Source organism: Hippopotamus amphibius, chromosome 4, assembly GCF_030028045.1.
Source record: "Hippopotamus amphibius kiboko isolate mHipAmp2 chromosome 4, mHipAmp2.hap2, whole genome shotgun sequence".
Lineage (NCBI taxonomy): Eukaryota > Metazoa > Chordata > Mammalia > Artiodactyla > Hippopotamidae > Hippopotamus > Hippopotamus amphibius.
This window is the reverse complement of record NC_080189.1, coordinates 41,591,098-41,618,201: the sequence shown is the minus strand read 5'-3', so window position 1 is coordinate 41,618,201 and position 27,104 is coordinate 41,591,098. Positions and strand designations below refer to the sequence as shown.

The window sequence follows — 27,104 nt, the reverse complement described above, 5'->3', positions numbered from 1 at the left end:
AAATGAGTATCCTACCCTGCTCCCCAACTTCCAGCCCCTCCAGCAGCTCCGCTGTCCTCCAAGCAATTAGCAACTTAAAAAAAGATTATCTTTTCAAAGCACAGTGTCTGGTGACCTGGCCCAGATCATCACAATGAGGTAAGACCCATGGGAGATTCCAGAACCTGGAACTGGATCTGCCCAGGCCCCAGGGGTGAGCAAGGCCAAGAGCAAGGAGAGAGGCAGCTGAGGTAGCTGGGAGTACATGGCTCCAGCAGAACTCTGTACCTGCTAAATATCGAGGCCAAGGATGCCTTAGAGTCAGCTCAAGTAACCGGGTCAGCATCTGCAGGTCCGACTGGGAATAAGAAGCATCCGGCAAGGCCAAGTGTGGAGAGGGCCAATCAAAGAATACACAGGATTCCCAGGTACAGGCAGGTAGTTGGAATCAGGGAAGCCTTCATGTGGACGTATAAGGCGGTGTCAGTCAGCAGGCCAGGGCAGGAGGCAAGCTTCAGCTTCTGTAGTAGAGAGCCAGAAAGCAGGAAGGAGGGACTGGTATGAGCCCAGGGCCCAGCTCTCACCGGGCTCTTTTGGCAAGGATTCTGGCACTTGGAACAAAACAGAAGCCAGGAACAGAACACCAGTCAGCCGGGGAGAAGAGCATCCAGGGTGATCTGATCAGGAGGTGCTGGTCTCTGGTCCTAGAGACTCCTTCAGCAGCCCCACCCCCAGGTTCAAGGGCTGGGCCTTCAGGGGGCATGAGCAGAAAGCAGGCAGGCTCTGACTCAAAGCTTCACTCTAAAACTTCCGTGAAGAAATAATCCAAGCCGATACTGTTAAAATACTTGCAATTAAACATCTAAATAGAAAACTATATTAACTGAGAAGAGAGTAGTCTTTTTTCCTTAGTTACAGTGCTTGGCGAACAGCAGAATTAATTAGGGGAACTTGAGGCAGGAGATGGAGATTTCTGTGAAGATACTATCTGGAAATATCAACCAATTCAAAGTTTTTAGTGGTTGGGTAGGTTCGTTTTGTTTGATCTGTTTTCCATTGAAAACGGATTTTTCCTTTGCTGTTCTGTCAGAGTTGTGAAGATAAATGTGACGTGATCACACTTTGGAAACAATAAAATATTAGGTAAATTTAAGGCTGTAATATTGCCATTTATAAAGCAGGATCAGCAGTATCATTATTTAGATAAATATATACAACTTGCCAGATGCAGAAACTATAAAGATGAGAATAAAGTTTGGTCATTTGTCTATTATCCAGAGATGACCAATGCTAAGGTCTTCCTAATTTCAGTGTCTTTTTATTTACTCATTATTTACATAATTCAGATCATACTATTTCATATCATTCTGTTTTTACTTATTATATGATATGCATTTTTCCTTGCACAAAACATTTTATCATCATTTCTAATTACTGTAATCGTCCTTTGCATGGAGACAGATTCAGGCATTTACCTGTCATTGGACAGTTAGAAAGCTTTCATTTTTTTACATATGACTAATGCAGATTGAGCATCTTCAAACATAAATCTCTGCCTAATGTGATGATAATAAAAAAAACAGACAGCATGGATTAAGCTTTTATTAAGTCCTAGGCACTATGCTAAGCCCTTTCAACGCATTACCCAACTAATCGTGATAGAAGCACTGAGTTCTGTAATCTGCTACACCAATTGTATAAATTTGGGGGTGGGGTGGGGTGGCAGAATTTTTAGTTTGGAAAAGCTAAGGAATGTGGAATAAATGGTGGCTGGGTTCCAAACACCCTGGATCTGTGTCTATACCCATGTCCCCAGCCCCTCACAGGCACGCAAAGTCAAGACTACGGAATTACAGCAGAAGGCCAGTCACAGGCTCTCACCAAGTACAGCCTACTGGCTTCCCAGAAAGGCTGGAGCAATTTTCACTCTGCAGGTCAGTGTGAGGCAGCTGGCCCAGCACACCCTCACCAGCACTAAGTGCTCCATGCGGGCACCAAGCAAGTTGGGAAAAAACACATTTTATATGCAGACCTCTAAGAACATTCACCATGTCACTAAGGAACCTTCATCTGAGGGGCCCTTCACCTGATTGAGTCCTTCCCATCCTCTTTCTAAGTAAATATTCCCTTGTGTGCTGAATTTTGTGTAATTTTCTAATGTGAGCCCCAAACTTGCATAAGCTTCAGACCCCACAAAACCCAGATCCGCAACTATCTAGGAAGAACATTTAGGGCTGCGGCAGAGATGATACTATAAATTCAATACGCTGATTGCGTTTTTCACACGCACATAAGTACATTTCCCAGTTTCCTCTGCATTTGGCCACACCTGTGATTGAGTTCTGGCTAAAGGAAGGCAGATGATGGGCAGTGTGTTGGGTAGATACTGCCTAGGTTGACCCCACTGGGCTTTAAAGTGATCAGAAATGACAGTCTTACTGTGCTGTCATTGATATTTGGGGGTTGTAACGGCATTCAGCACTGACGAAGGGGACTAAAAGCAAACGCTTCAAAAAATCTGCCACACCTTTGATGGTTCTCATCGCATGCCTGTGTCACAATGATCTCGCTAACTTGGCATCTTTCCTTCTTATTTCTAACCAAGCAAGTAAAACTGATTTGCCTCAAGTACACACACACTTGTATCTCACAGCCTTAGATTTCATTGCTGGGAACTCCTCTGCCACGTGGTATGCAAAAGTAAAGCCAGAGCCATAAGCCAGGTCTTCCTTTTAAAAACACACTCTGAGCAGTAGAGGCTCAACTCTTAACGAGGAGACAGAGTGAGTGGCAGTTACACAGTTTCCACCAAACACTTTAGAATCCTGAGTTTTCTGCAAAGGAACACAGATGTTCATAACTCTGACAACAGCCAGAAGCTTCCTGCCAACACATCAGCCCATTTCAAGAGAAAAACAGACACAAATACCAAATATATGCCAAGTTCTCTCTAAATAGCTTTTTTCCCCCTATTTCCTTATTTTAGCCAACTTGGCTCTTTCTACTTTGCCCACTACATATTTTCTGATTTCTTAGTGCACATACATTTTGCGATTATCAGCCAAGAGGGTTCAAGATTGCTGTACCCTTCAGAAACCTACTCTCTTCTACATCCAGCAACCTCCTCAAGCACCTTAATAAGATAAACATCACAGTTCATTTGGGCCACAGTGCTGTCTCCCCAGAAGCCAGAAATCTTTCCCTGTGAGGACTGTCCTCCAGATTTCAAATCTGAGCAAACTTAAGGCTGGAAACTCTCTGCTATAATCACACCTTCTAAACTGCAGGCCATTATGAAACTATCATTTCAATTCAACCCCAGCTTCTTTGGGGTTGAATATGTAGCAAATGAATGAACCTGCAAAAGGAAAGGATGGAAAATTAAAGGCTTTATCAAAATTGGGAGGTGCAATGGATTTTTCTGAATGCTCTTCCAAGAGGCAAAGATGAAAGAGCCATGCCTCATAAACAGCAGCAGGAGAGGGCCTGCCAGAAGGGTTAACCACTTTCATTAGCCAAAATTGGCCCCTGCACTTGGGGCTTACAAATGCACTGGGATTTAACCACAAGGAGTTAGAGCCAAAAAGGATGGGCAGTAGTATTTCTGACCTGAATGAGAACAGGGAGCCAACCTATGCTCCCAAAATGCAGACAAGAGGTGCCTCCGTCCCCATACAGACGATGACCTTTAAAGATTGCAACTCACAAATCCAATTGCGTTGTGCAACTGAGATATTTGTGGCCTAGTCTGATTGGTTAGCGCTAATGGTTAGACCATCTGGCTAATAAGATTACAGCCAGTCCCAGCATAAGAAAATTAGCTTTCCCCTATTTCAACACTACAGACTCATCCTTATCCCAACTTGAAACAATTTCACAAAGCAAGCAAATAATATTTACTGATTACCAATTACACATATAGCATCTGGAGAAATAAATTCAATAAAAAGAGGAGTTTGCAATGTTTATCAAAGTCTTTTCCACACCTGAAAGAATCTTATTTCTGTGAGTTTACACAAAGAATTTACATCTCTCTGGCCAAGAGGTTGGGTATTATTGGCTTAATTCATCAGGTTTTCCCCCTTTTGGCCTAAGGGACCTGGTACAAGTCCCAACACATCAACAGCATTAGCAGAGCGAAGCTCATGTGGTTTTCCTGCCTCTTTTAGAGGATTCAGCTGTTGGCAGGAATATACACTTTTAGGGAATTTTGTTTAGTCATGAAGCAATTGGCTTTCATGATTTTAAATGTTTTGGTGGATTTTTAAATGCTTAAACAGGTGTACAAATAGACAGATGAAGCAGACAACACCTGCCTTCCTATTTAGGAAAAGGGTTTTGAATCAGTTAACTGATTGTAAAAACTCCAAAATGTATTCTAGTAATGATGCTCTATAGGATTTCTTTGGAAATAAACAAAATTGGACAAGCATGATGCCACACTAAGTTAAGTCACAGGATCTACAGAACCTCCAGAGGGCACGTCAGAGTTACTTTCCAGGTGTGGCAGGCATCACTTAGATACTTTCCTATTTATAGTTCCTAATAAAAGCTACCATTTATTGGGCACTCCTCATGTGCCAGGCCTGTTAAGCACTACACAGCATCCTCTAGAGGTCTGTATCATTATCTGTGTTTTATAGCTAAAGAAACAAATTCAAAAACATCACAGAACTTGCTTAAATTCTCATATCTAGTAAATGGAGAAGGTGGGATTCAGGCCTGGTTCTTTTGAGCTCCTGGTATCACGCTCTTTGACCTGCACCAATGTCTTCCACATTACAGCTTATTTCCTAAAAATATGGGTGGGAAAAAGTCCACCATTTCCCTTTAAGTCATTTTTCTATGCAGTCAGGCATTCCTCTCATAGCCTACAGTAAACTCCTACAGATACTATTAAGCCTGTGTCTCTTTACCTAACTTCTTACAGCTTTGCTTTCACTTCTGAGGCTAAATAAAAACTCGCATCTTTCCATTTTATATTGCTTCTCAAACATCTATCCCAATTCTTAACCTTTTTATATAAGTATTTTTGGCCTGTTTTGCCCAGAAATAAATGTCTGAGTTTGCTGTGGTCCATAAAGCCACGTAGAATGAAATGATTCCTTCTCAGGGAAATACCCTCTTGGGGAAACCTAGATTTCCATGAGAAACCTAGAAATCACAGACTGTGTCAGATTCATTTCCCTTGGTCTTCTTTTAAATCATGAGTGCCCTCTACCAGAGAGGTTGCATTTCTAACTACGAAGAGACCCCTATCTAAAACTGAGGATGCCCTTCTTCTAAATTAAATGATCTGCCTGAGAAGAAGTTTTGCTTACTGACGGCTATGCCGGTGGATCTCATGGGTGAGGGCCCCTCTGAAGCAGGGAGTACCCTGTGGTGTGCAGAGCAAGGTCCAGTGTGGTACTTCCCCCTTTCCCAGAACGACAAAGCAAGTGGTAAAGAGCCATGAGCATCAGATCCTCATTTCCTCCCTCAGTCACAAATCCCTTAGAGAAGGAGATATGCAAGTGGAAAAGCTTTTGCTTTGTTGACCTTCCTCATCCTCCCCCCGGGCAGCTCAGAACCTCTAGCCCAGCAGACTCACAGACCCCTTGTACTGCACCAACATTAGCCATTTTTTGTATGCTTGACACATATGATGCAACAGAAGCTTTACATCCTTCTGTGAGACCTTTTCATTATTCATGAGCAGAGATTAGAAGGTCACCGTGTGCCATATAGTTCAGAAAATCACCAGATGGACACATTGCCCGATACCCACAGGTAGTTCCTCCAAATTTAAGCCACGAAGGACTAGCCATCTGATAAGATTGTGTGTCCCATCTCTATCATAACTAAACAAACTATATCCTCCCCAGGAATCTGTCCATATTAGCAATTTGGGCAGAGCCTTAGAGATTCTGGCACTGTAGCAACATGGCCAAAAGCCCAGGAATCAAAAAACAGATGTGATATGAAAATTCTAGCCAGTGAAACAATTTAGCAATGCTGAGAAACCTATAGAGATGATTTTCCAACGTGACTGCTTTCATAAATAATCTGTCTTCTAATGACTGACTAAGGTCAATAGTTTCAGAACTGGGTTTTTTAGCAGGGATGACCAGTATACTCACTTCAATCTAGGGACCTCTGGAACATTTTGTTTTTTAAGGTCCCAAAGAGTAATACACAGCAAAATTAATAGCAATTACAGTTATATACACTAGATGTATAGCCACTGAATGAATTAACCAATGACACAAACTCTGCCAACAACGAGTTTTGACTTTGGCCAAGTCATCATGGACCTCAGATTTCTCATGCGTACAGTGAGTTAAAAGGATTGGGTGAGATCCCAGATGGGTGCTCCACAGAATACTGGTTCTACAAAATATGATAGGTCTTATTGGAGAAAAAGGGAAACAGTAGTTAACTGAGTTTGAAAACCATCATGTCACAGAAGAAAACAGATTTCTGACAGCAGGCTCCTCAGCATTTAACGTTCTAATTCATAAAGAGAATCTCCCCAAAAAAGCCTTATGAAAGTCACCCACTCCCACAAGGCTACAAAACCCTTAATTCTCAAGAGTCCCCAGGCAAGTCTCTGGATGCCTGATACCTAGCAGTTCAGCACTTTTAAGCTCTCAATAAAATTTGCTCCGCAGGCCTTCAAATCTCCTAACTAAAGGATTCCTTCTTCAAGGTCTTCTTTGATGCTAACTATTCTCATTGACCTAAGATCAGCTGACGTGCTGTCCATCTTCCCCTTCAGCTCTGCCTCTTTCTGGCTCTATGACCTTGGCCAAGCTGTTCACCCTTTCTAAACTTTGAGTTTTCTTCTCTATAAAATAAGAATATTAATAGCAGTTAACTCAAAGGACTGTAATGAGAATTAACTGAGATAATATGTATAAATCACGTTGCATCACACACAGTAAACACTCAACAAAAGTTAGCTGTCCTTGTGTAACACACTGGATTCCTGTTCCAATGTTACCACTAACCAGACTTTGGCAAGTTGGTCCCTATCTAGACTAATCACTGCTGAGAGGCAGGCTTTGGATTACATGAAATTTCCCAAACTGTAGCTCTTCAAAGACTATTTTCCAGCCCTATTTTACTTAATATTTCTCTTAAAATTATTTCACCTTAGTCTCATCCTATGCATGAAAATCTGTGAAATCATAGGTTTGATGCGCTTGTTATATTTTTCCAGTGCATTAAAATGAATGGACAATTATTTAAAGATCTTCAAAAAGCCAGCAATAATACCTAAATCATCTTCAACACCACACACTGGGAAGCAGTAACTTAGGATCTCCAAGATCCTCTCAATAAAAGATGACATATCATCTCTCCTGAAAAAAATCACAGTCAGAACTTTGCAAATATTAACCCCCTCAAGGAAGCATCATGGTTCAGACCATCAAAGGGGTCCTTTTTAGAAACTAGATTCAAATCATTTAACAGCTGGAAATCAGAGATGACAAAGGGCACGGAGTTGCCGGTGACTTTCCAAAGTAAGAATGGCATTTAGAATTCTCTCCCAAGTTCAGATATATGTACTCTCTTTCTCTGTCAAGCAAATTAATGTGTGTAGTTATTTGGAACAAGATGGTTTTCCAAAATGGACAACTATTCTCTAGTTCAATTCACAAGAAAAAATGACATCTCTAGGATATGCTACGTTAGCTGAGAAGGGGGGAGACTTGTTTTGGGCTAAGACTTTTTCAAATTCCAAAACTGAAACTCACAAAAAGCATAAAACAGGCATGACCACACCCAGCCAAGAACAACAGCACCTGTTCTACACTCTCCGCCACCCCCCAGAGAAAGCACATGTTGAAGAATTCTAACACTCAGATGAAATAACCCCCAGTCACCTCACCCCAGGTTGGCAGTAACCAATGCTGAAAATGTATCACAACTCACTCCAATGTAATGTCACCCTCCTTCAGATGTCAGCAAAACCAAAGCCACTATGAGATGGAAAAAGACATAAAGAGTATTGTAGACCGGTCATAAATAGAAAGACCAAGGATACTATTTTGTAAGCATTTTATGGGCCCCAAATATTCAGCCCTTTCATGAGTAGAAACAAGTATAAGTGGTAGTCTATAATATCTTTACTTTTAACTGCAATCATTCTAAAGCCCTTTTAATAGCTGTCACTTATTCATTTCCAGGCTGTAGCAAACTATAGTTAGAGGAATGGCTGCCAACAGCTTTCCTTCTTCTGTGAAAGGCCCGCTTTCTCATTCTTGCAAGGCCTGTGGTTCTCCTTCCTGGCACATCTTCCAGGAGCACAAGAGTCCTGTTTAAAAGGAACAATAAAGACAACAGTGCCCAGGTCTGCCAATGCAGAGACCTTGGTGACGCCAACTCTGTCTCACAAGGCCTCTGTCTATTTTTTCTTGGGCTGAAAAGAGGAGAAAAATCAGTTTTCCCCATACATGCTCCAAAGGCATTTTAACAACATAAAGGATGCATGTTTGGGAAGGCAGGGGTGTGTGTGTGTGTGTGTGGTGTGTGTGTGTGTGTGTGTGTGTGTGTGTGTGTGTGTGTGTGTGTGTGTGTTAGAGAAGGACGGGGACAGTGCTTTCACTTGAAAGGAATTAATATTCCAGGTATTACTAATAGCATAAACCTCATCCTCTCAGGACACACATCCCAAGGAAAAGAGAACTGGGTCAAAGGCACAAAGCTGTCCATAAAAAAATAAAATATTTTTGAAGCTAAAATGGTACTTAATAAGAAAACTGAGTGATCACTTTTGGCACCTGGAAAGTGGTACAGCCTGTCCCCAAATATTAAAATTATATGAATACAAAAATAACTCTTCAGAGGAGCTTTCAGAACTCAGGCTAATGCATCCAGTTATGTTGCTTCTTAACAGCCTTAATTAAATGGAACATTCAACTCCGGGCGGGGATGGGGCAGAACCAGCGAGCAGCAGAACATACGCTTAGATCCCTGTCACATCTGTGTCACCTGGACAATCAGGAAGCAGAACTTTACGATGACATTTCTTTCTTTAACACTGGTTCTTTTTCAAGTCAACATGTAGCCTAAAGACCAAAACAATCAAATGAGGCAGCACATAGGAGAGACCCCTAGGAAATATTCTTCAGTCTTTATGTTTTCAAAAATTCAAAGACTCAACAGATGAAAGTATAGCAATACACAAATTAATTGCTGCTCAGAAGATGAGCTTTTCACTTTTTAATTAATGTCTGTCCTTAACCCAAAAGCAGAAGTAAAACATATAATGTACAGTGCTTACGTACCTCCATGGCGAAGTGTTACCTTTTTCCCTCAGGCTTTCTTTATCCTCCTGCGAATGTGTTTAAATTTAAGATGCAGGCTTGGCAGTGTGTGTAGCTCAGTGATGCAAATAGTGTGGGATGGCGCCACCCAGAACTCGGTGAGTGGGAGGGCAACCAGGAAATCAGCTTTCCTTTTCTCAGTGTGACTCTGTTCCGTCCAGAGGAGGATTTGGGCACACATATTGTCAGTTGTCTTTTCCAATCGGGGAAGGGAGGAGGCATAGAGAGGGAATGCCAAGTCATATATTGGAAGTACTTGTATTTGCAAAACACCTGAGTTTAAACTGTTAATGCCCAATTTGTCTTCCTCCCCCTACTTCTCTCAGTGATACCACGTCCATCCTGGGGGGTCTCAAGGCTCTCCCTCTGTAACAGTCAAATATTTGAAAGGAAGGGACCAGCATAGATGAACCAACTCAATAGGCAACGGCAAATCTGTTGGAGAGATTTGTTTGAAACGTCTCTTAAACCTTTCCCAGAAGTGCTGACAGGCAGAGAGAAGGGCTGATCCTTAGTTTCACTACTCTCTCATCTTGCCATCTTTGAAAATGGCCCTTTGGGCACACTCTACATGTCATGCAATGAGCAGGGCACAGAGAAGGCAAAGACAAATATGGTACCCTCATTACATTCAGGAATTCCCAGGCCAACAGAGGAGACAAAAAAGTAAACAAGCACAAATTGACAAGTTTTGTCTTTTACTTTTTTTTTTGCACAGGTGCATGAATTAATAATTCTCTATGGAGGGCCAATCAACCAGGGGTCAGAAAAGATTTTCTGAAGGAGACACTTAAAAGGACATTATGTTGTAAAGGATGAGGAACAGAGCTATAGGAAAGAGGCATCTAGAAATCATCCAGGGAGTCCCCAAAGGGGCTTCATATCACAATTAGCTAGGGCAGGAAGTCTTCGTATAAATTCAGATTCTAGAACCCACCCAGAATCAGAATTTCTGGTGTTGAGGGCCCGCATTCTAATTTTTTGTAACTGCTAAGATGATTCTGAAGCAGCTGACTATCCATGGACTTTTGATTGGATCCATCGATTATGTCTAGACCCCTTTCTTCCATATTATACAGATAAGAAAACTGAGGCCATCACGGTGGGCACAGATTACAGTCAGTTTCAGTCCCAGGACCAAGACTCTGACTTCTTGATCCTGCATTCCATGCCTGGGCTACCAGAGCCCACAAAGCTCATGAGATACAACATCTTCCATGAAGCAGGACATTGACCAATGGTGACAGTGGTTGGTACCTGCATGAGAGTACCAGCCACACTGCATTACTGGTGTGGCCATCACTGCTTCCTCCCCGCCTGGAGGGAGGCAAGTCACTCCCTATGTATCACCACTTCCCTGGCATCGAGTGTTTAAAGAATGAGTCAATGAATGAAGTTCACAAATGGGGTCCACAAACAGGACTCCCCGCAGCATCAGGGAAGTACTGAGCAAGTCCCCTGACCTAGGAACCTTATTTTCTCTAAAAAGAAGAAAATAAAACCCAGGAATCAAACTCTGGTAGTGGAAAACACAGTGAACTTTAAGTTATAATGCAAAGAACAGAAAACGTCATGAAATTTTTTTTGTAGACATAACGTATTCTAATGAAATGGCATTTTTTTTCCTACAAAAGTTAAAACTGAGCACGTGTTTCAGAGTCAGCAAAACTGAAGAGTGCAGAAAGATACAGGAATGGTGCATCTTGTGAGTTCATTTGTGACTCCTAATTCCATCCCTTCTAACCAATCACTGCCTTTGAACACACAATTTTTGAGAGAGGTTCAAAAAGTATATATCCTTTCACACCTATTGCACACCTGCTGGAGTCAAGGAACTCTGTTTCTTGGCAATGTGTGTTATTTTATCATGACATTATATGGACACCATTTCCATTTATACAAGAGGAAATGGAAGCTATGAGAGCTTCATGAATTTGCCCACAGCAAGTACGGAATGAGTAATTTCAAACTCCATCTGTGTAGCTGTGGAGATCCTGCCTCTGTCACTCCCCCAGGGTAGCTCAGCAAAGTGTCTAAGGCAGTGAGGGCGTCAGGCCTCCAGCTCGTCAAGGGCTCTATTTCAGTACCTTCTAGTGTGGCGTGGTTCCCATATAGACAGTAGAGTCAAAGCAGCAATCAGAGTAGTCAGATTTGCACAGACCTATGGCATTGACTAGTTAATCATGTTTCTAGAAGTAAAACAGATAGTAAATTCTTACTGGATCTGTAGAAGCAGAAAAGTTCTAGATCAAGGGAACGAAAGTCTGACCTGAACAATAAAACAGAGTCATGGCCCCTCTATCCATTCCCCAACTTGAACCAGTTTATAGACCGGAAATCCCTTAAATGAAAGGGAGCCTGGGTCCCCTTGAGGAAGGACCCTGCTACATCGCCAGAAATATACACTGTTAATCTTTTTCCCAGTCTTCTCCCAAAGGGACTGGGCAGCCTTTTACTAGGGAGACTGTGCAGTGGGAAAAAGGAAATAATCAAACCTTTGGGGAATTACTGGTCACAGACTCTGAACTAACACTAATTCCAGGAGACCCAAAATGTCCCTGGTGGCCCACCAGTCAGAGAAGGTGCTTTTGGAGTTCAGGTGATCAATGCAGTTTCAGCTCAGATCCATCTCGCAGAGGGTCCCCGAACCCACCCTGTGGTTATTTCCCTGGCTCCAGAAGGCATAGCTGGAATAGACACACTCAGCAGCTGGCACAGTCCCCACATGGGGGAAGCAGGAGTTGTTTGGTTATTTAATTGAAGGAGAAAAGGGCTGTGGAAGGTCTGAGAATATAGCTCCAACAGCCCAAATATGCTCCACTTCCAGAGTGAACTCAGAACACTTAAGTTTGGGGTTTACTCTATGTGCGCTGTTTGGCTTAAAAGTAATGGGCTCAGCTCAGCACTTGAACATCAGGATAAATCGTTCCAGCAATGAAGAGCCACGACACCTATCAAGTTTCAATTGCTAGCTGAATCCTTTGATAGCTGCTAGAAAAATAATGTGCAATTTTAGCCTACAAACATAAATTATCAAGGCCACGGTGCTCTCAGAATATGAGAAATGAAATGTAGGTAACCACATATGTGGTAAGGATACCAGCCCCCAGTGTGTGTCATGAATGCCTGGTCGCCCACAGGCACTGGGAGGAAGGAAGAGAGAAACAGATTCTCCAGATTCAACACTGGCTGAACTGTGGATGAAGGCACAGAGGGGGTAGACGTTTCAAGGTTTAAGCCAAGAAATGTTTTCTACATTCTTCCAACTTATGCTCTTCTAATATCTCTGCCCCACACACTTTTTGGTGACTAGGAGAGAATTACAAGCAGACACACAAGATATAACTACTTCTGCAGACAGTAATGCGATGACAATGTTGGTGGCCTCCTCTGGAACGTTCATTACATGCAGGGTAGAATTGGGTCCAGTGGAAGGACAGTAAAGCAGTGACCAATGCCACCACAGGATGAGGACACTGCAAAGCCAGCGGCCCTTTGCCTCCCACATCTGACATCTGGTCTGGCCCACGCCTCCAGCACAGTGACCTCAGGAGGGACTGGTCTTCAGCAAAACTGAATGTGATGAGAGTACATGCCAGGCATCCCTGAATCACGTGTCCCTGGGGCCCTGACTCAGGGACAAAGAAGCCATTTTAAAGGGCTCTTCCAAAAGGATGTGGTGCTCACATACGTGTATCATAGTGCTTCCTCCTGCAAACATTGACTGAGCACCTATTATGGGCTCAACACTGAGAATATCTGTCCTCAGGACCTCCAGTCTACTCAGGAACAAAGACAGGAAGCGGAGTGTAAAGAGGCACTATAAATGCCAGCACGGAGAAGCGCTCAGTGTGTCCCAGGAGGAGAAACCAGAAAATCAGGGAAGGCTCCCTGAGGAGGTGACTACTGAGCTGTGTCATGTGACCAAGGCGGGATGTGGGTTCAGGGCCTTCACTCTGTCTTCTCAGCACCAAAGTGCTTAATAAATAAAATTAAAAAAAAAAAAGTGCTTGATGCCTTTTCTGTGATTTTTCTGCTCTGTTTGCTCTTAATATTCATTTCAACCTGATTTCATCTGAGAAGGAATTCTGGGCTCTTACACTTCCTGGGGAACAGCCATGAGCCCACTCTCTTCCTCACGACCTGTTTCTGAGCAGGATTTTAAGAGGGCACCAGAGAACAGGGGAGTTTTAAAGGAGACGCCCTCCCGAGAGTAATCCTCCTGGTATCCCTGGCCCTTTATGTCCCTGGAAACAATTCCATACTGTGGCAACTATGGGCTGGCCTCTTCCCTGTACAACGTGCTCAGTGTCCTGCTCCAGATGCGAAGTAAGCAAACTCCATGGAAGGGCTTCTCACCACCCTCCTCATCGGGTCAGGCTTCCCCATCACCTCCCTGCCCCACAGCTGCCTTTGGGGTTTATATAGGAAGATTCTTACTACATGGCGACAAAATGAAAAGTAAAATATCAGAGACATAGAAGTAGTGAGCCACAGATCTGAGAAAACAGCTGCATATGAAAGGATTAGGAAATAAATTAGAAGAAACTCAAAGGATTTAGAATCCATTTCAGGTGCACTGGAAGAAAATCCCGCCAGTGTGGTGAGAACTGGTCCAAGTTAAAACCCAGACAATAAAGAGGTTCCCTCCTTTACCGGCTGCCTGATAATGCTCTGCCTTGAGGTTTATAGTTCTTACTTCACTCCTTAGCACTTTCTAGGACGAGGCTCCTCAAAGTGGAGTCAGGACCACTTGCATCAGAATCACCTGAGGGACCTGTTAACATGCAGTTTCTGGGTCCCCAGCGATTCTTAGGCATTTTGAAGTCTGTGAACCACAGAACTAGGTACTTTATCATTCTTAAGTGGTTGCAATACCCATGCTAAATCACTCAGTTAAATTGCTCTTTAAAATTTGAAGAAGACACCAGTGGCTCAATTGATTCTTTTAGAAACTGTCAAGATTCTAAAAGTAATAATGGTGCAGTCACATTGTGACCAGTTTTAAATGATGTGAAAGTTACACACTGAAGTCAGAAAGATCTTTGCAAGACATAAATGTGATCACATCACTCCCCTGGGTAAAACACTTCAGTGATTTCTCATTGCTCTTTTGATAAAGGCCCAGACCCATGGCCCCAATAAGCCCACCTTCCCAGCCTAATCCAGGCCTGGAGAGTTGCCTGCCCAGCATTCCCGTCTTCAGTTCCTTTAACATCTAAGTCCGCCCTTCACATGACCTTCACACACGCTAACCATCCACAGGGAGTCTTCTTTCCCCAATAAAGTCTGCTCTTCCTCTTCCCAGATCTCCCTGATTACATTAATGCCCCTGCTGTAGGCTCTCCCAGTATCGGCCCCTCTCCCCCACAGCCCTTGGCACAGTTTAAATGTTACATTTATTTGTGTGATCCTTTGATTAATGTATATTTCCTCCACTGGTGTCTAAGCAGCCCATGACATCAGCTACAGGACTATTTCTTTCCCCTAGGAAGGAGACCCACCGTTGTTTATGTATCACCTAGCACACCCATGGTACATGGCTGGTGCTCAATAAATATTTGTGGATGAACAAAGGAATTAAAGAGTATTTCAAAAGCAAACACTGGAGGCAAATGCAGACCACAGTAGTCACCAAGAATTTAAAATACACTCTGATCCCTCTCCTATGACTAAAGTCCTATGGCAGTTTTCCTTCCCCTGCTTCTGATCCCTGATACCTTCTTTTGTATTTACCACTTCAAAAGGATGAGCCCAACTCTTCCTGATGCAATTCCTGGATTTTGAAAGAAGACTGACATTCAGCATTAAAACTACTATTATATCATTTCCCTGGGCCTTGCACTGATCTTGTTATGAAAAATTACCCTAAAGTCTGTTCATTGTCTGAAAGACATATGTCAAAATAAAAACAGACCTGGGGTTTTCCATGATGACTTACTTCTTATATTTTTGTACACCTTTATGCATCTTATCATTCTCAGCTCCAGTGCTGGTTCTCAGACTGTTGCACGACATTTTCAAATGCTAGAATTGCTAGCAGCATATCTGAATGATTTCGAATGGCCCTAAAGAAGTCAGCAATAATTACAACACAATTTCTACTACTACGGTGGAATGATGTTTCACGGGGATATAAACAAATCCACCATTCCTGCCCTCTTCTCTCTGCCAGCTTGCTGGTGGTTGGCCCTGGCTCAGGTAATGAACGGTGTGCTGCCCTGACTGTGCTCTTTGACACGTTCCTGAAGCAAAGCTCTCACAGCAAATTGTTCTCCATCCTTCACCAGCTAAATACAATATTCCAGTGTAATGGGTTCAACTGAGGCAAAAATGAATTGAACAAATCAATGGAGAATTGGCAGCAAGAGAGTATAGCATTTGGTACACTGCAGAAAATTCTTGGATTTTGAAAGAAGAGTGAAATCAACATTAAAACTGCTATTATACCAGTTCTCTGGGCCTTTCATTGATCTGAGCAGCCAGCCTCCCTGACATGTAAATTTCCTCATCTGTAAAATGGGTCCAAGGTGAATTTAATATGTTTGAACCACTGTTAATCTGATACATATTTTGGTATGGATATAATTCTCCAGTGATTTACTATAAATCTATATTTCACTATATAAATCTTTTTTTATGGGTCTTTAAACATTTATTTAACATTGGATCCTATTTAAAGCTCCACACTAATCCTGATACATAGTAAAGAGGCACTGCCACACAACTGACAATCTAGCAGCTGAAAAATCCATACTTATCACCCTACCTGGGAGAAGAGAAAGTGACTGGGAATTTTATTGTACACTGAAGAAAGTGTATAATTTGTCAGGTACCAAGCAAGATTTGATTCTAGTGATTAAATAAATGACTTTTCATGACTACAGTAATAGGGGTGCAGGGACCATACTTTTCCAAGCACAAGCTTGGAGAAGTGGTTTTCATTCGGCACTTTTCTCTCCTACACCCATGCTTCATGGCAGTTTAGTGTCTACATTGACGTTTATTTTTTTTTCGACCCACTCCATAAAAGCCATTACCAAGTGGCGGGTACATGAGCTACTGCCTAATGAGCTGGTGAGCCTGTCAGCTAGTCGTTGCCTTCCTGAAGGAACAGAAAGGAGAAAAGGCATTCAAATAAACTGGCAATGGCCAGAGAGAATGAATAGAAATGGAAACAGGTGGCTTCTACTTATGTGGCCATAAAATGAATCGTCCAACCTGGAGCACTTTTGAAAGAGAAAGTTGGTACAATTAATCTTGCTGGGATGACAAAGCTATACTGGGTCTGTACACTCAGGGTTATAGACATTCTATTTTTATTTTTCTATTTTTCATCTCCAGAATATTTTCTAATCTGATGTATAGGCTCAGATAAAAGAAGAAAAATTAACACTTTCCTACCACCCACCTGCCAAGGAACACTTGAACCATCCCCTACTCACAGGAAGTTCCAAATGATTCAGAAAGGGACATTTACAAAGCGTTATTGGAACCATTAGGCTAACTCCTTAACATGCAACATAATCATATGAAACCCAGTTCAACCGAATTAAATTCCTGCCAAATGCTCTTCCACCGTTGCTCCACAGACTGCGGGTTTCTCATTGGGCTCCCATCCACGCTGGAGAAGTACAAACAGCCCCCAGAAGACTGCATTCAAGGAAAAGGAAAGACCCCCCAAGGGCAACCTCCATTCTCTCTACCCAAAGTAAAATAATAATAAAACAGTAAAATCCCAGGTTAGTTGCCAATGACTGGGGGATAGAGGTCCATTTACAAGAGGTTTTATTTGAGGACCCCTCGTTGCTAACATGATTCGTTATGTCAGTTGTTTTAATTCACAATCAATGGTAATTTTCCCTGACCTGCATTTCAGCAGTTTACTTCTCCTGTATTCTTGAAGGAAAGATATGTAAATCAACCTAACAGTCTAGTCAAGATTTTAGGAGGAATTCCCCAAGCTACTTAAAGAAGATAAAATTATACGTGTATGTCTTTAAATAATTTTAGCAAGATATTTGAATTAAGAACTTGAATAAAAATGATTGAATTAGTGCTAATAAATGAACAATAGTAGCAAATTCAACCCAATGCTTTCAGGGTGTCCTACCTTACAATTATTATTATATTTAATTACTTCAGCAATTCCAAGAGGTAGAGACTTACATTATGCCCATTTGAGAAGTGCAAAAACCAACCAAGAAAGTCCAAAAGATAATTTGAACCCTCAACCAACAAGTATGTGTTTATTTAGCTTTAAAACTCAAACACTTTTCCCTTTTTCCCAAATCCATTCAGCCACCAAATCTTTTATTTTTGTTAATGTCAGTATCCTTTTCTTCTGGCCTGCATCCAGCTTGTGGGCAGAGGGGTTGGCCCTCTGGAAGTTGTCTCTTTAAAGGAAGAGGACTGGCCCACTACTCAGACTTGAAGATGGAGTTGCATTTACACAGGAAGCACGCTGCTTTATTTGTTCATTTGACCAAGATTGTATGTTTACTCAGGGAGGCCTAGAAGGAAGGGGCTAAGAGCTTCCATCTTTCCTTGGCACCTCCCTCCTGCTATACCATCTAATCTATCTTCCATATGGCCTTGGGACTTATATTTCTTATTGAATTCCAATTGTGTCTTTTCCTTGCCTAAAATCCTTTAGCATTTTTTTCCGCTCAATCCAAATGCCCAGCTCCCAGAAGAGTTGAAACAAGGCCTCTCTCTTTCTCCCCACTACCCTGATGGCTGTATTCCCTGGACTTATCAGGTTCTTTCTTTTAACACTCAGCTTTCTAGATCCTTCTCAGTCACTTCATCGTGAACTCCTTCCTCTGTGATCTACACATACTCTAAACACACATTTATCACACTCTATTATGACTATCTATTAATGGACCTGTTTCTCCTACAGCCCCCCTCACCACACTGCTTATATGAAGTGGGTCTTATAAGGACCATCAAGAGACTTGAATACAGGACATAAAATGTGATCAAAAAGGCTGCTGAATAAATGAATGAATGAGTGAAGTATTATGATGGGTGCTGTAAGCCCACCAATATTTCAATTTAAAAATATTTATATGCTTATTTAAGTATAAGGCACACATTTTAAATATATACTACAATTAATAAATACATCTTTATTATGCTTCTCTCATATTAATCCAATTCTCAAAGAATGGACAGTAGAGAAAGTAGTTCTAATGAGTTGAAGTCACTTCTTGGCAGTAAAGTAAGTCTAAGGACAATGGAAACATATTCATTCCTTGAAAAAAGTTTTGATTTAATGTGATTTATACTGACTTGCTATAAAAGTGATAAGCACTGGAGAAAATAGCATTTAACAGGTGATATAATAGTTTCTTTGCTCCTAAAGACCTTTCAGTATTAGGAGAGCTACATGGATGTGTGTGTGTGTGTGTGTGTATCTTTCTCACACACGCAGACATAGACAACACACGTTTACTATTTAGTGTATGAAAGGATCAGTACTATTTCCCCAAATTGAAAATTTTGAATACTTGGTCAACTTCTTATGGAGTGGTCCACAGTTGGAATAACTAGGGCACATGGTCCACTGTAAAAATGCTATGAAAATGATGGGGCAGGACACTGGTGAGGGTGGGCAGGAGTCAAGTGAAAACCAGCCTTACTGAGTGTTATTGGAATTCACTCTTCACTCAGCCAAAAATATGCAATCTAACCAAAGTCTCTCCACTGGCTCTACCTCCCAAGCCACATGCCTTCTGGGGGCCAAGGGCAAAGCCAGCTGTGGCTCTGCATTTGGATTAAAGAGCCTGAAAACAGAAAAAAAAATTATTTTGAAATGCATTACGCTTCGAAATTAAGGCTAATTGTGTGTAGCAGCCTGGAAAATATAGCTCATCCAGGATTGCTCAGCCACAGAACCCCACAGCATAAAACGCTGGCTTTCTAAATGCAATCTCAACCTTAAAAAAAAAAAAAAGGCACAAAGGGCGGAAGGAAGGGTGGAGGTTTGCTATAGGGCTGTGACTTATAAGAAGCCGGCTGCCTTGGGGAGACACAGCTAGTACACAAGCTGGCAATGTCTCTACATCCCTTAAGCCACTAGATGCTGCACTGCTACAGCAGCCCAATAGGAAAAGTAAATAAAAGGTTGACAGATAATTACATAAGAAAACAAATGTGGCAAGATTAGGACAGAATCTAATGGACAAAGTGGAAAAGGACTCCACATACTGCAGTACCTTAAAGCAATGTCCTGGTCACACTAATGGAACATCCATATCTATTACTATCCAACTAGCCAAGGTGTATTTTACCAGCAGAGGAGGCATTTCAGCCTGTTAACTCATTCCCAAGCAGACATTTCCTTAATCTTGTGACCAAGACCTCTGAATGAGCCCAGCTGAGCTTTGCGACCACCTTCCTCATTTCATTTATTTTACTCGCATTATGTGGAGGTTATAGCGAACACAGTAACCAGGGGCCAGAAGTTCAAGACCTTGTGAGGAAACTGAGACACAGAATCACTAGTTACAGTTGTTCTTTTTTCCCCAACCAGAGGGTGCCAGGAAGAAACACACATGAAATTCAGACTTGAAAGCAATTTGGGTTAGGAAGGCAATTGCAATTACAAGAGGAAAAGGAAGCTAGAGAGGAAATTTGGAGAATTAGAGGAAATAAGTGAACATAAAGGATGAGACCATTCATCTGTGAATAAACCACCTTAGGGCAAAGGAATAACCAGTAAACAGAAAACTGGGGCGCTTATAACTGCTGTCAAAAGTCTAGCATGTCTGATAGCCCACAATTGTTCTAATTTATGCAAGAAAACCAAACAAAACAGTGGTTCTTACTAGGGGAAGGAGGTTAGCAACTGGCAACATATTTGGTTATCACAACAGGGTGCTGCTACCCGCATCTGGCAGGTAGAGGCCAGAGAAGTTAGTAAACATCCTACGATGCACGAGACACCCCCCAAAGCAAAGGATTATCCAGCCTCAAATGTCAACAGCACCAAGGTTGAGACCACCTGATATAAAGGGTCAACACAGAATGGGCAATAGCCTGCAGGAAGAAACAGAATCAGTAGCCTCTGTATCACCCAAGGGAGAAACCATCCTGGTTAAAGACTCCAGTCTCTGGTTCCCAGCTGGTATTAATATATGGGGCAGGAGAAGTAGCAAAAATTATGTATAGCTGGAAACGCTCTGTTAAACCTATTCCCTCCCCCAAACTGGTACCCTCCTCCCACCTCCACCAAGTGGTTCCATGCTTTTGCTTTCACCATAACTCATCTACAGAGAAAAAAGAATGCTGGCTAAAGAATATGTGTCTATTTCCCTTGGTAAACATCATTCTCATTTTTGATTAATGAATTGCATTCTGGTTTATACGCTTCAATATCATGAGCTTGGGTGACGAGCATGCAGTCCCTGAGAGAAGGATCTCTGACTCCCAGGACTAAAGAGGTCAGCTTTGGAATGGGATATCCAAAGACAGGCACTGAAGAACTTGGCCTCAGTGGTGGCAGACCAGTCCCTAGGTGCCATGGCAACCCAGAGCACAGCCGTCAGAAGCCAGGGCATTTCTACCAGCATACAGGAGTGAAGGGCTCCCTGGATGGGCAGCAGCGTAGCTCAACATGGGGAACTATGCTGGCCTCAGACCAGGCTAGTCCAGGAGAACCAACAAGAAGAATTCAACACAGGCATCATGGGGCATAGCAAAGAAACAGCAGAGGAAAAAGAGTCAGAAAAGGTGGGTGTAGGCTCAGATCTACTCTCCAAATACACCAGTGACAATTCATTTCTCCAAGCCACTTCTATAAAATGGGATAAGAATACTGTACCAGTTCCTCCCCACCATTTCCGAAACAGCATCCCAGGAGGAAGCATGTCAGCTGTCAGCACAAGGAGGAAAATGCTGCATGGATCCTGTGACTCCAAGCCCGCTGGAGCAATGCTCAGTCAGGGCTTACTCCAACCTGATGCCCTCATACCACCGCTCCTTACCCAGCAAGTACAACCCACCCAACCACAGCAGTCCTGGAGTCCAGCATGTAGTACGTTTTCCAGCGTTTTCTACTGAGGAAAGTTTTGTTCCCTGCATTGTGTTAGAACTAAAATAGCTGAAACTGTAGCCTCAATTTCTAAAATTGAGGTTCCAATAATAATCTTGCTCAGATTCTGGAAATCAGTGTTCGTGGGGGCCTAGAACACTGACTGAGACTCATCATCTCCTTCTATTTATACATGTGACTAATTTCTCTACTCAGTACTAGGCCAGGTTGTTGCGTGGTTAATTCTGTTTGATGAGCTAGCATTCCTTCTCCCACATGGATTCCTACTGGATACTTGGCTGTTCACCCCAACTTAGGCCAGTGACAAAATTCTGCTCAAACAGACCTGCACGTATCCTGCGAAAGGTTAGAAAGCGTAGTACAAAGTCACAAGTTAAATTAATCATGGATCATAAGCACAGTTTGAGAGCTTCCGTTCTGCCTATTCTCCATAAGTTCCAATTGTTGACACTCAGACAACCCAAATCATCCAGGGAACTGAAAACTGCAACCAGTATTGCCTTGTGCTTGCAGGCTGGCTTTGCTGTACCTAAAAATGCTGTGCTAGGCATAATCAAAGGCTTTCATGGGCCACACGCATTTTATGTAAGCCACACTCTGTCCCCTGGATGGCCAGTCTTCAAAATCCTGATGTTTTAGGACAGTGCTGAAGTTCTCAGCCTTTTTCTTCTTTGGTTGGCCAGTCCCAAGCCCTGGTCAGCTAAGAAGCTTAATCTAATTGTGTATCACAGCAGTGTGGCTGCCACCAGAAGAGATTACTTCTGTCTTTGCAAACCTCTGAAAGTAATTAAAATCATGCATATGGGGACTGTGAGGCGTGAAATATGAAAGGAAAAGTTCAGTGGAGTAAACTTCCAAAGATCCCAAAAGCTTAAAGACCTCAAAAGCTCTAAACTAAAACTTGGCCAGAAAGGAGTATTTTCACTCATTTTATTCTAAGTTAAAGAGTTATTACAGATACTCTTCCGCCTCTCCATATCATTAAAGTGAAAAACATACACTTGGATCTCCAGCTTCACCAAGATGGCAGCCTCAGGGCCTAGCAGACCATAAAGTTCTATAAACAGTAGTATTTTAAACGTTAAGTCAATGGCTGATGCTTTTACTACATCTGATTCAACATTTGGTAATAGCATCTCTTGCAGATTAAACCAATAGCATTTTGTAAGGGAGGCGGGGAGCTAACTGTTTTTTAAAGTATGGCCCTATGAACCACTTATATCAGAATCCCGGGCAAATGTTTTAAAATGTACATTCCTAGGGCCTCCAGAATTATTAAACCAGGCGTTTTTCATCATGACCCACATTAAGTGATACATTTGACATTAAGATTTGGGGTCTGTTTTGTAAAACACTTGATTTTCCATCGTACTCTCTTCTATTTCATGTTTTCAACTGCTGGTATGGGCCTAATAAATTGATATTATGATTGATATTCCTGGTTGCAAGCCTAAGCTTCAAAAACACTAGACTAGTCGACTAGAAGAAGCAGAACTGGAGTTGTGTAATGAGCAGCAAACACTTGAGGCTTTGTGATGCAGAGAGAGTTTAGTAATTCCCCACCTTTTCTAAGTTCAACAAAATGAATGTCTTATAAACCAAACTATCCACTTGGATCGTTTCAAGCGCTGAAAAGTGGCTGCAGGCTTCAGTTGGAAACCTCAAGGGTACCCACTGTCTAAGATCCAGACAGGAAATGTCCTCCATAGGAATGGTTACCGCTAAACCTTCCGTGTTAAGAAAGATGATAATGTCAGCAAAGTGTGTGCTCAGAGCCCCTTGGCACGCCCCCAGCCACATCCTCTCTTCAAGGGCTTCCTTGAAGCACTCCGTTCCTCCACCTTTCCCCACCCATTCACACCCAACACCCAAAGGGGGTATATTATTTTAAAACACTCAAACACTGCCCTTTCTCAATTTAATAGATGCTTATGATTTAGCAGCACTGTAGAAGACCCTCATCTGTTTCCTCTCTTTCATTTTGCTTCTCCTGGGCATTTCTCATCTCTCTTCTCCCCAGCATCTGCCACCCAATTCCTTTCTGTCTCCCTCTCCTTCTTCCCTTCCTCCTCTCCTCTCCTTCACTCCCATCTGCTGGGGGAGTGGAGTGGGATACAGTAGATATCTCTGATTTCACTCCACTCATAGCAATGCCCTTCTTTCCAGGGGAGTCTTTCTTTGGCTAAAGCAACACACGCTTTAAAAAGACATTCTCCAAGGAGAGTGATGAAACAGACACCAGATCTGAAGCTGCTGTGTGTTATTAATAAGCTGTACTGGTTTTCCACTCTCCCAAGGAATCACCTCTCTGATCCTTTCCTCGGGCTGAAATTCTGAGACGAGTTTACTCAGGGTAGAATGGGATATGCAAGAAGTGTGGCTGGACATGGAGAGAGGACAGGGGAGAAAAAGAAAAAGCCCATTACCTGGACTTCTTACTTGCCCCTGATGCTGCAGTATTTTCCTGGTATATTTCCCTGGTGAGCCTCTCCCATAAGGCATATCTTAGCCAATCAACAAGTATTTATTGAACACCTACTATGTGGGAACCAGTACAGGTTCTGGACCTGTAATAAGGCAAGGTTCCTGTCCTTGTGAAACTTCTATTCTAATGGGAGAGACAAGGAATAATCAAACAAACAAATGAATATGTAATGCCAGAGAGTAATAAGTGCTAAGAGGGAAAACTGAGTGATTTAAAAGGACCAGGGAGTGGCTGGTTGTTCTTTTATATGAGGTAGTCAGGGAAGCCCTCCTGTAAACTGACAACTGGGCAGAGACCTGAAGGAGGGAATGGAGTGAGCCATCTGGACATGTGGGGAGAAGCTCCTTGTGCAAAAGGAATAAATTGTGCAAAGTCCCTGGAGAGAGAACTTGGTGAAAACGGAGAATGTAAGGCAGTCAGAGTTGCTATAGTCAAGAAGGGCAGGGAGATGAGAAATGGGAAAGGGGGGAGGGGGGCGTAAGACCATCAATAGGACCACCCATCCTGCAACCCAGTGACTGCTCCAGGTCCTGAATTCCACCAGACCCAGGTCTGGACCAGCCTCCCAGCCTGCCCCTCCTTGACACCTCCAAGCTTCTTCCTCAGTTCCCTACCCTCCTGACACCATTCCCCCTGCAGAGTCCCAACAGTCTAGGTCATTCCCTCACAATTTCCCCAGAGAACATCCAATCCATCTAATTAGAAACAAACAAAATTGGGTAATAAGTGTAGTAAGAAAGCAACATGCACATCTAACCACAGTCCTTAAGAGAAAGGAAATGTATTGTAGTAAAGAGCAAGTTCAGAAGGTCAGCTACATGGGGAAAAAAAAAACCTGCTACTTGGCAGCTGGGGATCTGATCTTCTAACGCACACTCACCAGTTCTGTAAACTGGGGGACAATAATCCTTGAAACAACCTTGGGAAGTAGGTATGAAGGGGAGATATTATGGAAAACCATGACCAGGGAGGCCCGTAGTAATAGTTGCTGACACCTTTTCGATTTAAAAGTGAACCTAAGTGGCGTTAGCCCTGTCTAGTTCCCAAAGTTATCCTCAAAGAGCTGATATATAAATACAGGTCATTAATTACTTTTATTTTATAGACAAAAACAAACCAACAAACAAACCAAGAACGACAACTGAGAAATGCTTCCACTGCCCCACCCACACCACCCTCAAGTCACTGGCAGCAGTAAATGGGGAGCCTGTGGCCTCTGCCTCCAGAGGCAGAAACCCTTGTAATAGGTTCTCTGAAATCTTAAATATAACGAACTAGATCCGCATCATTTATGGCCAGTGGTCTTAGCAGGCCCAACGTCTGGGGCACTGGGGCATCACAAAATATGCCCCGCGAGTCTCCGGAGCTGTCCAGAGGCCCGCAGAGGCGAGTCACGACGCGGGGGCCAAGTGCTCGGCTTTAGGTCAACGCAGGTCCTGCCGCCAACACCCCCTGCTTCGAGCAGCCAATTGCAAACAGCCCCTAGGTGGCAGAGGGTCACTCGGCGGGGAGTCCCGGGCTCCAGAGCCCCTCGAGGTCTCTCCCTCTCTCACACACACGCACAGACACACAGATACACACACACACACACACACACACACGCACACACACACGCACGCTCACCGCCCTCGCGCGCGCCCGCGGCACCACACGGACTTCCCAACCCCAAACACACGCGCGCACCCCCCGGCCGGCTGAGTTCTGTATTTCCTCTTCCTCAAAGCTCCTGTCGCGATCTCGGCCGCCCCTCTCTGCTCGGATTCCAGGGCCCCCCGAGCTCGGCTGCCTCCCTTCTCTGAAGGCGCGCCCGGTGCGCCCCCTCTCTGACGCCAGGATCACCCATCAAAGTCCCCCACCTCCTTTCCCGGTCCCAGCGGGGACTTCACCGTGTCCCCGAGCGGCGGGTATTTACTAACTGTCGCCCGGGGCTCCCAGCTGCCCCAAACGCCCCCTCGCGTCCCTCCGGGCCCTCCACGCCTCTAGCCCATCACCGCCCCCTCCCCGGAGCACGCTCGCCGGGGGATCCCCTCCCATCTGCGAGTGCCAGAGGAAAACCGGGAGTCCTAGCTGCCAGTCCCTTCTCCCGCGCAGCCTCTCGGGTCTCCAATCCCCCAATCCCACACTCTCCCTGTCCCCATTCCCGCGGCGCCAGCAGCACAACCCTCTGCCGGCCCCCTCCAGCCCGCCCTGGCCGAAACGTCTCTGCGGGTTCCCTGGCCGCGGGCCCTGCGCTCCCTCCTCGGCGCCCCTCCCTCCCTCCGCTCCCACTCCCCGCCCGCCGCCCCCCTGCCCTGACTTCCCCAACTGCGGAGCGCCCCGGCGCGCCCCCAGCCTTCACCCCGCCGAGCCCGGCGGCCACCCCCGCCTGCGCCGCGGCGCCCCCAGGGAGGAAACAAAAGTGTCCCCGCGGCGCCCAGCGTCCCCCGGAGCTGGACGCCTCCTCCTTGCCCCAACCCCAGCTCCCGGCCGCCCTGAGGTCAGCGAGTCAGGGCGCCGCGCCAGCCCAGGAAACTTTACGAACCTGCCCGGGGTCTCAGGACTGCGGCGGCAGTGGCGAGGGCTCCCAGCAGTCAGAGCTCTGGCGACCCCGCGATCACTGAAGTGGGACCGGAGGATCTGTCGCCCAACTCGGGGCCACGGCGGGGTGAGCGGCTCTCCCTCTATCCCTTGCCCATCCTCACCCGTCCTCGCCCGCCCGAGCACACGCACTTACACTCCGGGTCGGCCGGCTGCTGCGCCGCCGGCTGCCGCTGCTCTCACTTCCTCTTCCTTCCTCCTGCTGGCCAGAGACACATTTTGCATCTGCAAGGCATCCCAAGATTAGCCGGGAACTCTCCTCCCGAGCGGACGCTGCGGAGGGGCCGCCGTCGCCCCCCGCACCTGCGCCGGGACACGCGTGGTCGGTGCGTACGCCTCCCGCCGGCGCCCTGATGCCTGCTCACTGCTCTTTGCCTGGGGGGTGGAGGTGCCCACGACTTTTTGAAGTCCCCCTACTTAAAAAGAAGAAAATGGCAAACACCGTGCACGCCTCAGTTCTGCTATAAATAATATGTGTGCAAAGCATGACTTCTCGGATGAGCTCACACGCGGCGTTTTACAGGCACTAATTAACTCCGTCACCCTCATAGCGCCACCTCCGGGAGGCCGAAAGTGCGTGGCATCTTTTTATAAGCTTTCAATTTTGGCAACTGGTTTGGAATTTTGAGGGGAAACTTCGGTGGGCTGTTGTAAAGCTACTTTAAGAGGCTAATGTGTTTGTTTTGACGTT

General features: G+C 44.2%; 1 protein-coding gene across 1 annotated transcript in view; it reads right to left on the bottom strand.

Annotated features, from left to right (window-relative positions):
• Window positions 1-26,508, bottom strand: part of ELMO1 (engulfment and cell motility 1) — a 508,334-nt gene extending 481,826 nt beyond the window's left edge. The window contains exon 1 of the mRNA XM_057730899.1: window positions 26,358-26,508. The gene's annotated coding sequence lies outside the window, so the exon portion shown is untranslated. The remainder of the gene's footprint in view (window positions 1-26,357) is intronic.
• Window positions 26,509-27,104: the final 596 nt, after the last annotated feature.